Consider the following 6,924-nt stretch of genomic DNA (forward strand, 5'->3'; position numbering starts at 1 on the left):
AGCAACCCCCAAGCACTGGATTGCCCCCAAAATCAGCATCTAAAGATTGGTCAACTAATTCAACCAAGGTGGCTGTGAAGCCTGTTACAAGTGCTGCGAAAGTTTCAAGCTCTGGGCCAGCATTAGAAAAGGGGTCTGCTGGTTCCATTACAAAGCCTACTGTAAACAATGGGAAAGAAACCATCCCTAAAGCAGGTAGTTCCATGCAATCAGAAAAGCCTACCGCAAACCCCCCAAAAGGTTTATCCACTACACCAACATCTTCCAGTTCAGTTCAGAAACCTGCTATTGAAAAAAGTAAAGAGGTGATTCCTAAATCAGCATCAAAAGATTGGTCGGCAAGTCCAGCACAGAAGCCTATGGCAAACCCTGGAAAAAATTTAGCCCCTAAACCAGCCTCTAATGATTTGTCTACAAGTTCAACCCAGAAACCTTTAGTAAGTGGTGGGAAAGAGGTAGTACAGAAGCCTGCTATGGATAGCAAACAAAAAGGTTTAGCCACTACACCAACATCTTCCAGTTTAGTTCAAAAACCTGCTATTGACAAAGGCAAAGAGGTCATTCCTAAATCAGCATCAAAAGATTGGTCGGCAAGTCCAGCACAGAAGCCTATGGCAAACCCCGGAAAAAATATAGCCCCTAAACCAGCCTCAAATGATTGGTCTACAAGTTCAACCCAGAAACCTTTAGTAAGTGGTGGAAAAGAGGTAGTACAGAAGCCTGCTATGGATAGCAAACAAGAAAAAGCCCCTAAACTAGCATCAGAAGATATGTCATCAAAAAATTCGCAGAAAGTAATCCAGCCTGTTAAAACTCCAGCAATCAGTAGTTCGAAGGAGATAACCACAACTCCTCTGAAGCCTGCTCCACTACCCCACAATCTTGTTAGTACTCCAAAATCTGTTTCAGTTCCCGTTGGACCGCTAAATAGTTCTTCCACAGTGATCTCAGAAAAAACTAATACCAGCAACCCCACAACAGTTTTACCAGACAAATCGCAACAACCAGTACCAGCACCAGTAAAAGGATTGACTGTAGATATTGGTTCGAAACTTAAAAAAGCACCCACTCCTCATATAATTGGACAACTTCAGACCATTTTGAACAACGTGGCAAATCAGAAAGTAAAAGATTTGATGTTGATCACTAATTGTGTGTTGTGTGGTGTGAACTTGTCATCTCAAGCAGATGCTGTGCAGCATTATCAAGGCAAATCCCACAAAAAGAAAGTAACGGCATTCAAGGATAGTCCATCAATACCAAAAACTCAGCAATCAGTATCGGTAGTCACAGTGAGTTAATGAATGATAATTTTATGCATCTTTCTTACAAACAATTATATGTAACTTTCTCGTTAAGAGGTTATCAGCTAATTAGATGATGTTCAGATTATGTGGAGCCACAGTTCTTACTGAGTATGGTGCTGAATTCTTAACCAGGAGGTCCTGGCGTTTTGGTTCACTCATGATCTTGTCCAAGAAAGTTCCATTGTATTTTCTAGTTTAGTATCTTCTTGCTGGTCGTGCAGGACAGAGGCCTTGGCAAGGAACAGTATCTAGTGGTTAGGACGTGAAAACAGGTGATGACCTTATAGGTACTGCTATCTCCTGGCAAGATTTCTCTCATTGTACGGGGGGGTGGGGGGGGTGGATGGCTGAATGGTTAGCCAAGCGTGCTGTATCATAAAGTCTGTCATTGAGTCAACTGGTGTGATTTCGAATCCCCGGTTGTACGTGACAAGGAGTAGGGTCGCCTGTCCAACCTTGTGGTTTTTCTCCGGTTCCTCCCACTGCTAAAGACCCCTACACGCAAGCGAATTATGGAACAAGGAGTAGGGTTGGCTGTCTAAGCTCGTGGGTTTTCTCTGGGCCCTCCGGTTTCCTTCCACTGCTAAAGACACCTACACGCAAGCGAATTATGGAAATAAAGTTGAACCATATGTTAGTTCCGAAATGACCTAGTTTGTGTCGAGTGGACGTTAAACCATTTCTCTGTCTCTCTCATGGTACACAGTATGGCGAATGCCAATCTTCCTTAGCTCTTTTGGTACAAAAAAGTAGGAGGTTAAATCCCATTTTATTTCATTTGATTCATCACAATGTGGGGTCTTGTGATAACCAATTATCATTGACACCATTGTTATAGAATTAACTATTGCTAATTCCTCCACCTATAGTTATCCTCTGCTGGATCTGGTTCCCAAGTTTTCCTACCACTGGGATACCGTAATGAACTACTGACGAACATCATGCCTGTACTATAAGGGAAATTTTGCGTTAACAGCTGTGTTTCAACCTACTCTTTGTTGAATTCTTACTGGCAAGAGTTGTGTTTACGCCCCTTCCAATGTGTACAGGGGACCTGTTTTTCATATCATCCGAACGACTAGTTGCTTTTCATTGCCAAGCTGTCTAGTCGATCGGATGGGACGAAAAATGAGGTCCCGTGTACACATTGGCGTGCATGTAAAAGATCCCTTGACAGTTGGAATTTGATATAAGAGTAGGCCATAGAGCCGCTGTCCGGGCAAAATTTCCCTCATAGCACACTGTATGGCGTATGCCAGTCTTCATTATCCCAGCTCGGAGCAGAATAGTAGGACGTTAAACCCCATTTCATTGCCAAGCTGTCCATCCTGGACCACTGACAAAGAGAAATCATCCCAGAAAATCCAGATGAACTTTCTCGGTCAACACTGGTATTGATCCCATGACCTCCTGGATTGACCCATGACCCCCTGGATTGACCCCCATGACCTCCTGGATTGTGAGTTAGCACCTTACTAGCTAAGGCACCCTGGCTGCCGACTTAAAAGGTAGAGGTAGTCAAAGCAACACAAAAATATAAAAAGAATATTTTTTCCCTACAACAAAATGGTGGCAGGGTTTATTACATAGCGAGCAGCATAGATCAGTGAAATTAAAATTCAACAGGGTTTATTACATAGCGAGCAGCATAGATCAGTGAAATTAAAATTCAACAGGGTTTATTACATAGCTAGCAGCATAGATCAGTGAAATTTAAATTCAACATATCTTTGGGAACACTTAACTAATAAGTTTGCAAGGGATTCCAATTGCGTTAAAAGGTCAAAATAAGACTTCAAATACAATTACACAACATTAGCAAGATATTTTTCCCAAAGAATATGACCATTTTTAAGCATTATCAAAATTTTCTAATATATTATTAGGTATTTTTACACAAAAACTATGAATTCTAACTGTATTTAGTGTGTTGAATGGCATCTAGAATGACTGACAGGTAAATTCTCCAGTCTGTCGTTTTTACAGCGAGTCAGTCAAGACTCGCAAATATTCGTGAAGAGACAACTCTATAGTGTACCAGCACTGAGAATTTGTAAGAAAGATGTATAATTTTTTTTTATTGTTTTAAAAAATGTATCTTTGAAACCTGTGAATTTAATGCAATTATTATGTCAGGTGTATTTATTTCTGAAATATCAATATTGTATGATTCATGTACAGTTTTATTTTATTTTCTTTCAGATATATTTGGCCTCTGCGTCGTTTACAACTTTTTTTTCCATTTTTCAGCTTTGCGAATTTGATGATTAAGATCACTGTAACATGAGAATCATTTAATCTTATATATCTACTGTATCTCTAATTTCTTTCACATTCATTTAATGTCGAATCTTTGTTTAAAAATTCTTAAAAAAAATGTGAATCACAGAAAATCATCTAATTTGTACTTGTGTCCAGTTTAAAGCTGTCTGATTAATTTTGATTATGAGTGTCCAATTTACAAGTATTAAATTTCCTGACCACTCTTCAAAATTTAATCATTGTACATCAATAATCAATTTGGTTGTTTATTTTTTAACAGTGATCGAGAAATTAAACACTTGTAAATTGGACACTCGTTAACAAAATTGAATGGTCAGCTTTAAACTGGACACAAGTACAAGTTAGATGGTTTTGGGTGATTTTAAATGGTTTTTGATATTGAATGAATGTGAAAGAAATTAGTGCTAAATACACAAGATTAAGTGATAATCGTGCTACAGTGATACATAAACCAACATTTCAGATTTTTGTATTCATTTGGTCCTGCTCCAGATAATCTACTTTTTATATATGCCCACTATAAACTGGTGGTATATTGTCATTGTCTTGGTCCGTCATTGTTTACATTAGTGAGAAAAAACAACTAGTTGGATGGCCAAATGGTTAGCCCATGCGCGTTGTATCATAAGGTCTGTCATTGCGTTAACTGGTGTGGTTTCGATTCCCCGGTTGTACGTAACCAGGAGTAAGGTCGCCTGTCCAACCTTGTGGGTTTTCTCCGAGTCCTCTGGTTTCCTCCCACTACTAAAGACCCCTACGCGCAAGAGAATTATTGAAATAAAATTGAACCATATGTTAGTCCCAAAATGACCTAGTTTGTTTCGAGTGGATGTTAAACCCCATTTCTCTCTATCCCTCTCAATTTCAGCCAGAAGCTGCAGTGACTCACTAAGATGCTTGGTCACTAACTAGGGGCTCCTGTGTTTGAGCCCAGTGTTCCCAGCATAGAAAGTTTGTGGGGACATTCCTGCGTTTCCGCCCCCCCCCCCTGTCAGTTTGCAGGGCTTAGGTCCCATGTTTACATTGGCGTGCACGTAAGAGAACCCTTGACAGTTGGAATTCGATATAAGATTAGGCCATAGTCAGAGCTGCTGTCCTGGCAAAATTTCTCTTACAGCACAGTGTATGGCATATGCCCGTCCTCATTAGCCCAGTTGGAGCAGAACAGTAGGACCTTAAACCCCATGTACGGAATACATGCCAAGGTACTTTAAATTCTATACTGCAGTTCGTTAAACATGGTACAGATCATTTTTCCGATACTCAACTATCGCATAGAGTTATGTCCACATGTGGTTTACATGAAAAGGAGGAAAGATGGTTTCCGGCATTGAAACACGTGTCCGGCCGAAATAACATTTGCCTCCACCAAACCACAAATCACGGATATGGGAACATTTTGGATTAAAAATGCCAGATGAAAAAGACAATTTAAATATCATGAACTTGTTTTTTATTATTTTATGTAAATTTGGAAAGAAAAGCCACTGCAATAGGTATTGTATCGTGAGGTTCATACTGTGATACGTATCGTATAATGAGGTTAGCCCTAGTTCAAACCTACTGAATTTTAACTAATTCTGGTAATTACTTCTCGAGTTACGTCCCTTCTTACCTTTGCATCATATGATGAAGTATATGATTATGTTCTTTGTTTCGATTATTGAAATGAATAACAATTTCTTATAACTACTTATTGAGTTATTGCCCTTGAATAAGAATTCCAACAATTTCAGATAATTACTTAGAGTTATTCCCCTTGATTATACAGTCTTGTCTACACACCAGTAAAGGTTTTAGTTGTATTAACCTAAAGATTCTTAACGAGAGAATTTTTAGGGACTGCTCGGCCAACTTTGCGGTTGTGGGTGTATGTTTTGGTGCCTGGCAACTCAGCTTTCTTTTTTGGTTGTCATTCAGGAACTGCTTCATGTTTACGAAAGGCTTTAAAAGATTTGTGCGTGATTTTTCATTCTTTAGATGATCTATTTCATCAGTGACCAAGGATTACAATATTTTCTTTTCTATGTTATTTCACAATTTGGTTGCTATTTTTATATGCCCACATTTTCAGGTGGACATATTATTAAGTCATCCCTCTCAGTCCGTCCGCATGTCTGTATGTTCTATTTTGGCCCATATTGCCATTGGACTGTAACTTCCTGGATTATTGTCCCCCAATTGTTTGAGAATCATCTACATAGATGTACAATGTAGCTTGTGGACCCTCTAGAGGTCTAAATTTTTATTCGATTTCGATTAACAAGCACAGATTCAAATGAAACTTAAAATATATGCTCAGGATCAAAAGATCTTATAGGAGATCTTAAAGGAGTTCCTTTTTGGTAAACATCACATGACAACTCCTTGGGTTATGGTCCCTGTCTTTTAAACTAAATGTGAAATATTTACGAAGTTTGTGGACTCTCCAGAGGCCACGATTTTTGTTGAATTCAGATGAAATTGGGGTCTTTCTAATATATTTAATTGGGAACACTAGGGCTCGAAACCTATCAATTCTCGTCTTTCTCTGTTGGTCCGTCCTACTGTCATGGACAAACCCCATTGATAATCAGCGTTCCACAAACCTCCCGTTCTGGAGTTATATTCCCGTGCCCAATATCTTTGTTAGCGGGTTAGCAACTACAGTTTTTTCTCATATTCGGTGTGAAGCATTTGAACAGTGAGAGGATTAGTCCTATCGATTTTGCCATGTTCTCTGTCCATCTCTAGCAAAATGTGGGCCTATCTTGAATGGCAACCGCTTGTTTGATGACTGAAACCGAAGTATAGCAGATTATGATGTCGACCTTTTCAATATTTTGTATGTTTACTATGATAGACAGATATTACTATTTCTGATCTACAAAGTTTTTGGCTTTTGTAAAGTCAGCAGTAAGAAAACGTCGTAATGTGGATTTAAAAAAAACTATCGAGTAAAACTCTGGTAATGTTGTCACCATGCGTCAAAGCAATTATTAATTATTATTAATATCAGATGTTTAATGTTGGTGGTAATTCAAGCAACCATGTTGGTGGTTATTCAAGCAACCAATGTACAATACCCGACACAAAGCTGTTAACACCATTTTTAAAATGGTTGGTTTATTTGTTGATGAATGATGTGTCAATTATAATCAGTTGCTAGGTTACAGGTTATTGTGTCCATCTTTATTAGCTTATCAACAGCCCTTACGTATCCAGCCCTCATTCATTATTATTGCATTATGATAAAATTACAAAAAACTCCTAAAAATAACCACAATATATTAGATGGTTTGTTTGAGTTTTTTGTCTGTTTTTGTATGTATTTTGTTAAAATGTAGCATTGTAT

This window comes from Patella vulgata, chromosome 7 (genome assembly GCF_932274485.2).
Source record: "Patella vulgata chromosome 7, xgPatVulg1.2, whole genome shotgun sequence".
NCBI lineage: Eukaryota > Metazoa > Mollusca > Gastropoda > Patellidae > Patella > Patella vulgata.